This window comes from Oncorhynchus mykiss, chromosome 1, assembly GCF_013265735.2.
Source record: "Oncorhynchus mykiss isolate Arlee chromosome 1, USDA_OmykA_1.1, whole genome shotgun sequence".
Taxonomy (NCBI): Eukaryota; Metazoa; Chordata; class Actinopteri; order Salmoniformes; family Salmonidae; genus Oncorhynchus; species Oncorhynchus mykiss.
Window position 1 is genome coordinate 52979382 of NC_048565.1, and position 10273 is coordinate 52989654.

The following is a 10273-nucleotide window of genomic DNA, read 5'->3' on the forward strand; positions in this document are numbered from 1 at the left end:
TTTTACGCGTTACATGCTATGCGCTTCAGCACTCGGCGGTCCCGTTCTGTGAGCTTGTGTGGTCTACCACTTCGTGGCTGAGCTGTTGTTGCTCCTAGACGTTTCCACTTCACAATAACAGCAATTACAGTTGACTGGGGAAGCTCTAGCAGGGCGGAAATTTGACGAACTGACTTGTTGGAAATGTGGCATCCTATGACATTGCCGTGTTGAAAGTCACTGAGCTCTTCAGTAAGGCCATTTTACTGCTAATGTTTGTCTTTCAAGATTGCATGGCTGTGTACTCGATTTTCTGCACCTGTCAACAACGGGTGTGGCTGAAATAGCAGAATCCACAAATTTAAGGTGTGTCCACAGACTTTTGGCCACGTAGTGAATATAAATCTCTTTCACCTAAACAATGCTCATATTTTGATTGACAACTATTCCACCATGTGATGAATTGCACTGCGTTGTGAGAGTTTCAGACTCCGTTTCAAGTGTACCGGCAGTGATTCTAAAAGTATGTGTGTGACAAAGTGAGTATGTATTTCCTTTGTTTGTTTATGAGATAGAGGATAAGATACGGTGTCACTATGTAAGAGAGTGCGGTTGTGTGTGTGTACGCTTATTTGTGTGTGTGTGTGTGTGTATGCGTATTTGTGTATGAGTAAGTAAGAAAGAGAGAGAGAGTGCGTAAGAGAGAGAGAGAGACTGATAAAAGAGAGCAAGAGAGTGTGCGGCAAAGCCTGTTGACTCGGTGTAAGAATGACTGCGTGAGTACTGGATGAACAGATCACACCCTCACACTGACGAGGAAAAGGCGGAGAGGAAGGCAGACTGAACAAGGAGAAAGAAGTCGGGGAGAAAGGAGACAGGAAGGCAAAGAAGAAAGCTAGAGGGGAAGGCAGAGAGAGGAAGAGACAGGCTAGCAGTACAGTCTCTCTGGTAGCAACGGCTCAAGGCATCTATTCCCTACTCTTTCTGTGGGCTTGTATAGAGACAGACATGAGGACTCTGAGAGCTACAGTATAGTATATCTTCATGGATAGGCTGGGTGGCTGGGCTCCTCTCCTTACAACCGGACAGCACAGCAACACAGGCAGCATGGAGATGATGCCTGAGGGACACCATATGTCTCACCGTGGGCGATTTTTAAACAGGTATAGATAGAGTGGTGCTTGTGTAAATGTAACTTTTTTTTATTCAAGACTATAAATGCAACTGAAATGCACTGTCATAACAAGTATGTTAAGTTCAATAAGGTTGTTATATTGTGTCATCTAAAAGTAGCTTGTGTTTTCAGTAAGATTCAGCATTTATAGTTGATCAATTTATAATAACTGTTTGTCTGTTGTTTTTATTTTTTATAGACGTAGTAACTCAAATCAAAATCGAATACAATTTTATTTGTCACATACACATGGTTAGCAGATGTTAATGCGAGTGTAGCGAAATGCTTGTGGTTCTAGTTCCGACAATGCAGTAATAACCAACGAGTAATCTAACCTAACAATTCCACAACAACTACCTTGTACACACAAGTGTAAAGGGATGAAGAATATGTACATGAAGATATATGAATGCGTGATGGTACAGAACGGCATAGGCGAGATGCAGTAGATGGTATAGTGTACAGTATATACATATGAGATGAGTAATGTAGGGTATGTAAACATAAAACTGGCATTGTTTAAAGTGGCTAGTGATACATGTTTACATACATTTTTCCATTATAAAAGTGGCTGTAGTTGAGTCAGTATGTTGGCAGCAGCCACTCAATGTTAGTGGTGGTTGTTTAACAGTCTGATGGCCTTGAGATAGAAGCTGTTTTTCAGTCTCTTGGTCCCTGCTTTGATGCACCTGTACTGACCTCGCCTTCTGGATGATAGCGGGGTGAACAGGCAGTGGCTCGGGTGGTTGTTGTCCTTGATGATCTTTATGGCCTTCCTGTGACATCGGGTGGTGTAGGTGTCCTGGAGGGCAGGTAGTTTTCCCCCGGTGATGTGTTGTGCAGACCTCACTACGCTCTGGAGAGCCTTTTGGTTGTGGGCGGAGCAGTTGCTGTACCAGGCGGTGATATAGCCCGACAGGATGCTCTCGATTGTGCATCTGTAAAAGTTTGAGTGCTTTTGGTGACAAACCAAATTTCTTCAGCCTCCTGCTCATATAATAGTGGTAGAATAAAGTGTGTTTGTGTAGTTAAGTAGATCTTTGAAACACGTAGTGCATGCAGAAGTCAAGCCACAAGACTGTAAATCAATCTCATGTTCTCTGTGCATGCTCTGACTAACTGGGCATCTGTCATGCACTGTACTGTAGACACCGGAGTGTGTGTGTGTGTGTGTGTAAGCAGTGTTTGTGTGTGTCTGTTTCACTTTCAGTATTTCGCTCTCTCGCTCTCTGTGCGTCACTTTCAGACTCTGGTTTCACTGTGCATTGTGTGTGTGTGTGTGTGTGTGTGTGTGTGACGTGTGTAAGTTTCACTTTGACTCTCTGTTTCTCTTTCTCTTGTATCCATGTAGCTAATGGAAGTGCTAGGTGACCACACATCTGGATCTTGTACTACATTGGCTGTGCATATTTATAGCTATTTTTCTTACTCAGAGTGGCGAGCCTCATTCTGTCAGTTCTATCCCATATGTGGAGTGGGTCCCTCTGTCTGTATCGTCACTGATCTGTAGTGCGGGTAACTACAAATTGGCTTTTCTCTCAGTGTGTAGCTTAACTCCGAGACAGTATAGTTATAAACGACTCCCATCCATACATTACTGTCCTCACATTTAGTGTCCGTACCTACTGTACAGCTGAGGACACTTGGCTGGCCCATACATCAAATACTTGGAAATGCCCTTGGGCATTTTCCCCATTTATTTGATAGGTATTTTGCATGTTTTCTGCGTCTTGTAATGTCATGAATTCTCTATGTAGATGGTTAATATCATTACATATGGGCTTTACAATCTGCTTTACATGGTCACAGACCGGGTTTGCTCTGAAGTTGTCCGTTGAAGTTAAAAACACAGAGTGAGAAATCCATGTTGTTATATTGACTGATCCAGCCCAATGATGGCCCCGTGATTGCTTTCTCTGTCAGTAGAATGGAGTGAATCATTTCCATTACATGGTGCGGCCGCCGCTTTGACGTCTCAGTTCAAGTGTTGACATTTGATAGGAGAAAGCAACGCGGAGCTGGTAGGTTTGCTCTAAAATGTCTGTAGATATCACAGAATGGGCCTGGATCCACCGAGACAGGCCCATTTGACAGAAAACGCACTCCCTGAAGTCTCTCTCTCCGTGAGTGTGTATTCCTGAGGGAAGCAAGGCTGGGAAATGATGCTGTGTCTGCATATTAAATGAGAGGAGAGGAGGGGGAGAGTTGTTTGACAATTTATATTAAGTAAAGCTTTTTGTGTCCATTTTGGGAAAGAGAGTGGTTTGAGATGGACACCGACCCAATGACTTTATTTGTAAATAGAACTTCACTGCCATCTAAAATAAAGAGACTCACTGCTAGCAGGCAGCCTCGGCCAATAATGTCTGTCTGCGGACTACGGTTACTACATGCCGCTCCCGCGAGCACTGCTTTCCCGAGTCGCTAGCTAGCAAGTGTAATCAATTCAATTCTCGCATGGCACTACTTGTTGGACGTGGTGTGTAGTCGATCATCACTATACACCATGCCCCACGCCCCAGATATGCGGTCCGCAGATAGATACTACTCACTATGGGGCATGTGGTTACCATGATGATGGGCTCCCGAGTGGTGCAGCAATCTAAGGCTTTAGCAGTGTTATTAAGAAAGTCTTATTGAAACATTCAGTAAAAGTTTTAAGAAGTTATTCAGACCCATTTTAAGGGTTTTAAATTTTATATGAATGCAGTAAATGAGCTCCCTTCCCGGACCTCACTAAAACTCAAACCCTGGTTACGGCCCTGTACCTAGCCGCAAGGCAGTAAATGAGCTCCCTTCCGGACCTCACTAAAACCCTGGTTTACGGCCCTGTACCTAGCTGCAAGGCAGTAAATTAGCTCCCTTCCGGACCTCACTAAAACTCAAACCCTAGTTACGGTCCTGTACCTAGGTACACGTTGACATGTTGGTGTCCTTTGTTGGGCAAATTAGATGTCAATGTAGCCTACATAAACCCGACCTCACTCAGAATGTACTTTCACATACAACTTGTTTAAGAAAAGTTAGAGGATTTACTTTCAACTATTCAATGTTATTTAAGTAGTCTACACAAAATGAGTATGGATGCTGATCAATGTCTACATGTGTTGACGTGATAGCTCAGCTGAAATGTACACTTAGCTTGTTTGCTAAGCAGGGTACATAGCAGTAGGCATCTGGACAGTAGACTTGTTCTAACTGAAGTACATTACCCCTCATATACCAGTAGGAGTCACTGTTCAGGCAGGAATAGTTGGACTGGCATTTCAATATATCTCTTTCTTTAAGTTGATGGCATGATGTTGGAACAATTACATCGATCCAAACATACCATTTTACTATCAACATTGAAACAAAGATTAATCAGATATAAAATTTGACATTTCAACTACCTAATATATATAATGAATACTAAAAAAAAGATTTGTAATGTTTCTATGTGGAATTTTCACCACAATTTCAATATATACATACAGTAGTTCTGATGATTATGTTGAAATTCGATTAATGTAACAACCTGTTAGTCAGGTTAAGTCAATGTATTTAAGTTGAAGTTTTACCCTAATTTCAATGTTTACAATGCTGGTTGAAATTAGATGAAAGTACTGGTTTATGACTTTTTTCAAATCCGATGTATTTTCCATGTTGATTCCATGTCATAATACGTTGACAAATTACGTTTAAACAACATTGATTCAACCAGTGTGTACCCAGTGGCAACTTTGTTGGTACTTGTAAAGAGCTCACGATTGACTCAAACAATGGCAATGATAAGATAGACAGGTACCTGAGTGGACAAGGTTGTACGTAGATCTTCAACAACCCCATACTCATCTCACACGGGAGGTAGTTGGGAACACATTATAGGAGTCACAAGGCAAATTACTAACCACCTTCATGGCAGAGATTACTGTCAAAGTCAACTCGAGACCTATAGTTCCCTTTCCACAGACCCTGACTATCCCCTCATTCTGACACCACCAAATATCCTGACTCAAAAAAAACTACACTACCTCCTGCACCCCTTGGTGAACTTCGTGTCAATGTTCCCATGAAACATATCTAGAACATGAATATCTTTAAGTTCTGAGAACATGGTAACCACGTTCTGGGTAGGTTTTATTTGACATTAAGGGAATGGTCTCTTGCACATCACGGGAACATTCCTATGAAAACGTTAGTTAATGACCCAATGAGACTCTAAAGATGTGGGAACATGTTGTTAGTTGGGATGTGAGCGCAACATGACTCAAAGTCATAGAAATATCACTTTCAGAAAGAGAAGACCGTGCCCACGCTCTCAACACAACCCTCATCTGCATGCTTGCATTAAGGCTAATAGACTCTCACTATAACACACAACTCCTCTCTTTCTTACAAACTCACTCTCTTTTCTATTCCCTCTTACTCCTCGCAGGCGAAGACCTCCCAAATACCCCAGAGCTTCCTGCCCTGCTTTGCTGATGCTGCAACGGTACTGTGTTGGACCTCGCTCCTCTTCAGGGAAGCTGTACTCTTGTATGGATGTATAAAATACTGCCAACTGTATTGCTAAAGTGCAAACTTTCAAAATATCCACATACTGCTTCTCCCTCTTGTTGGAAGTCAACTGTAGCCTGTTCTTGTGTGTATATAGGAAATACTACCCACTGTAACTGTATTGCTAGAGTGCAAGCTTGCGGAATTTCTCCAAGACCCCATCCTCCTTGTTTCCCTGTTCATGTTGTTGTTTTTTTATCACTAATGATTTGGTTTCTGAATTCTACATTAGACCAGACCACAACCTCTGCTGTTAATTTTTTTGAATGTGACAGACATGCATGCACAAGTGAAATGAGATAAAGGACAGTTTCTTTCTCTCTCCAACCCGTGACCTAGGTAACCTGTGACTTCCCTACATCCTACTTTCGTAACAAGCTGATCTCACGCCAGGCCATCGCATTGCTCTTCAAACCACAAATAGCCTACAACACCTATGTGCAGACAGTGACCTCTTCTGGTAGAATGAAGACAAGTTGAATGACCTCCTACACACTGAACAAAACACTAAATTGCTCCCCCCAGAAGCTGGTTTCCTATGGTGGTTTAGATGTGTGCTCGCTGTTCTAGCACCATATGAAATCAGTGTTCTGGAAGGTAGAATAGCAGCTCATGGAAACGGACCAAGCCATAGTTAAGAAAGTGAGAAATTGACATAGTGTGTTGTTGCATGTGTTTGTCTGTGTATACGGTAGGTACAATGACAAGTGTTCTTTGAGTGGTTTTCTAATAATGTTCTTACTGTTTGAAGCTACATTCTGTATTGACTTCTAATTTGTTAGTACACCAAATATAATTATGCTTCCATCAGTATGTATGACTCCATTATTTACAGGGACGGATTAATTCAGGGGATCACCGGGGCTGAAGCCCTTGGGCCTAAGAGGCAGGAAAAAAAATCTAATAATGAAATAATAAATATATACAGTACCAGTCAAAAGTTTGGACACACCTACTCATTTCAGGGTTTTTCTTTATTTTTACTATTTTCTACATTGTAGAATAATAGTGAGACATCGAATCTATGAAATACCACATATGGAATCAAGTAGTAACCAAAAAACTGCTACACAAATCAAAATATGTATTATATTTGAGATTCTTCAAAGTAACCACCCTTCGCCTTGATGACAGCTTTGCACAATCTTGGCATTCTCTCAACCAGCTTCATGAGGAATGGATATCAATTAACAGCCATGCCTTGTTAAAAGTTAATTTGTGGAATTTCTTTCCTTTTTAATGTGTTTGAGCCAATCAGATGTGCTGTGACAAGGTAGGGGTGGTATACAGAAAATAGCCCTATTTAGTAAAATACCTAGTCCATATTATGGCAAGAACAGCTCAACTAAGCAAAGAGAAACGTCAGTCTATTACTTTAAGACATGAAGGTCAGTCAATCCGGAAATGTCAAGAACTTTGAAAGTTTCTTCAAGTGCAGTCGCAAAAAACATCAAGCGCTATGATGAAACTGGCTCTCATGTGGACCGCCACAGGAAAGGAAGACCCAGAGTTACTTCTTCTGCAGAGGATAAGTTCATAGTAAAAATACCAAGTAAAAATTAAGAAAAACCCTTGATTGAGTAGGTGTATCCAAATGTTTGACTTACTGCATGTGTTGCCACCCTAGGGACACGATATACTTGTAATTGTTGACAGACAACAGTAAAAAAAATTACCTCTTCCACACTCTCACTTTACGGAATTCAAAATTACAATGTATTCCATAATTTGGTCTGTTATGGATGGATAGGTTCAGCGTTTGTTGGCAAAATCAGTGGGTTTTGTGATGAATGAGCCATCTGATTCAATGAAGGAGTTTGACTTTTTGCCCATAATGTAATTTAAGGTGCTCCAAAGCTTTTTGCTAAGCTTCTTTATATAATTTATCTTTGTTTCATATCACAGTTTCATCTTCTTTTTGTTTAGTTTAGTCCCATGATTTCTCAGTTTAAAGTACATTTGACAATCAGCTGTTTAGCCAGACTTATTTGCCATTCATTCTGCCTTGTCCCTCTCAACCATACACCATTTTTAAATTCCTCATCAATCCACAGGGATTTAACAGTTTTTACAGACATTTTCTTAATGGATGAATTCTTAGTAGTAACTGGAATAAGCAATTTCATAAATATGTCAAGTGCAGTGTCTCGTTGCTCCTCATTACACACAACATACCAGCCAATATTAATTTATCTTCAACATATGAATCAGTACAAAACCTCTTGTATGATCTCTTATACACTATATTAGGCCCAACCTTTGGAACTTTGGTTTTCCTAGATGGCTACCATATTAGGATCACTACATCAGATAAATGTGGATACTGCTTTAGAGCAGATTTCTGCAGCATTAGTAAAGATGTGATCAATATATTTGGATGATTTCATTCCTGTGCTGTTTGTATCGTGGTATATGATATCCCGAACCTGGTTTCAGGGACTGGTTACAGTTTGAAGCTTGAAAGCCGGTCAATATTTGGGTCACCCTGAACAAATACCTCTCTGTTGATATCACATACATTATCAAACATTTCACACATATTATACAGATACTGACTGTTAGCTCTTGTTGGTCTATAGCAATTTCCCACAATAATAGGCTTTAGGTGAGGCAGGTGAACAGCTGTGAGTCTTTCTGGATACGTCTCTAAGAGCTTTGCACACCTAGATTCTTTTCAAAATTCTTCAAGCTATTTTTTAATTGGTTGATCATTGCAAGACAATCATTTTCAAGTCTTGCCATAGATTTTCAAGCAGGTTTAAGTCAAAACTGTAACTCGGCCACTCAGGAACATTCACTGTCTTCTTGGTAAGCAACTCCAGTGTAGACTTGGTCTTGTGTTTTAGGTTATTGTCCTGCTGAACGGTGAATTCATCTCCCAGTGTCTGGTGGAAACCTGACTGAACCAGATTTTCCTCTAGGATTTGGCCTGAGCTTAGCTTCATTCCAATGATTTTTTATACTGAAAAACAGTCCTTAAAGATTACACTATAAGCATACCCATAACATGATGCAGCCACCACTATGCTTGATATGGAGAATGGTACTCCGTAATATATTGTATTGGATTTGCCGCAAACATAAAATGTTGTATTCAGGACAAAAAGTTAATTTCTTTGCAACATTTTTTGCAGCATTACTTTAGTGCCTTATTGCAAACAGGATGCATGTTTTGAATATTTTTATTCTGTACAGGCTTCCTTCTTTTTACTCTGTCAATTAGGTTAGTATTGTAGAGTAACTACAATGTTGTTAAAACAATCAGTTTTCTCCCATCACAGCCATTAAACTCTGTAATTGCTTTAAAGTCACCATTGGCTTCATGGTGAAATCCGTGAGCAGTTTCCTTCTTCTCCGGCAACTGAGTTAGGAAGGACGCCTGTATATTTGTAGTGACTGGATGTATTGATACAGTGCCCAAAGTGTAATTAATTACTTCACCATGCTCAAAGGGCTATTCATTGTCAGATTTTTCCCCCATCTATAAATAGCTGCCCTTCTTTATGAGGCACTGGAAAATCTCCCTGGTCTTTGTGGTTGAATCTGTGTTTGAAATTCACTGCTAAACTGAGGGACCTTACAGATAATTGTATGTGTGGGGTACAGAGATGAGGTAGCCATTCAAAAAACATCATTAAACACTATTTTGCACACAGAGTGAGACCATGCAACTTATTATGTGATTTGTTTAGTAAATGTTTACTCCTGAACTTATTTAGGCTTGCCATAACAAAATGGGTTTACTACTTATTCACTCAAGACATCTCAGCTTTTCATGTTTTATTATTTTGTAAATATTTTGATAAACATAATTCCAATTTGACACTATGGGTTATGGTGTGTAAGCCAGTGACACAAAATATGAATATAATCCATTTTAAATTCAGGCTGTAACACAACAAAATGTGGGGAAAAGCCATAGGTCAGAATACTTTCTGAAGGCACTGTATGCTAATGTAACCTCAGCAAAAAAAGAATGTCCTCTCACTGTCAACTGCGTTTATTATCAGCAAACATAACGTGTAAATATTTTTATAAACATTAGATTCAACAACTGAGACAACCGTGTGACTAACAGACATATATTAATGTTTCCCTGAACAAAGGGGCGGTCAAAATCAAAAGTAACAGTCAGTATCTGGTGTGGCCACCAGCTGCATTAAGTACTGCAGTGCATCTCCTCCTCATGGACTGCACCAGATACGCCAGTTCTTGCTGTGAGATGTTACCCCACCTATAGGGAGGAGGTCTCTGACCTCCTCCCTATAGGCTGTCTCGACGTCTCGACGTTGTCGGTGTTCAGGCACTGTTGTGTTGACACTGTGTCATCTGCAAACTTAATGATGGTGTTGGACACGTGCCTGGCCATGCATTTGTGGGTGAACAGGGAGTACAGGAGGGGACTGAGCACGCACCCCTGGGGAGCTCCAGTGTTGAGAATCAGTGTGGCAGATGTGTTGCTACCTACCCTCAACACCTGGGGGTGACCCGTCAGGTGTTATTTTCTGTTTTTAATTTGTACACTTAGCTTACAAACAATTTGCCAACCATGGATTTACAGTGGTGGGGTGTTGGACTGAT

The 10273-nt window shown here is 40.6% G+C and overlaps 1 long non-coding RNA gene across 1 annotated transcript; it reads left to right on the forward strand.

Annotated features, from left to right (window-relative positions):
• Positions 1–273: 273 nt before the first annotated feature.
• On the forward strand, positions 274–5868 carry LOC118964862. The gene is made up of 2 exons (XR_005052073.1): positions 274–1142; positions 5571–5868. It is a non-coding gene; the product is annotated as an uncharacterized LOC118964862 (long non-coding RNA).
• The last annotated feature ends 4405 nt before the right edge of the window (positions 5869–10273 follow it).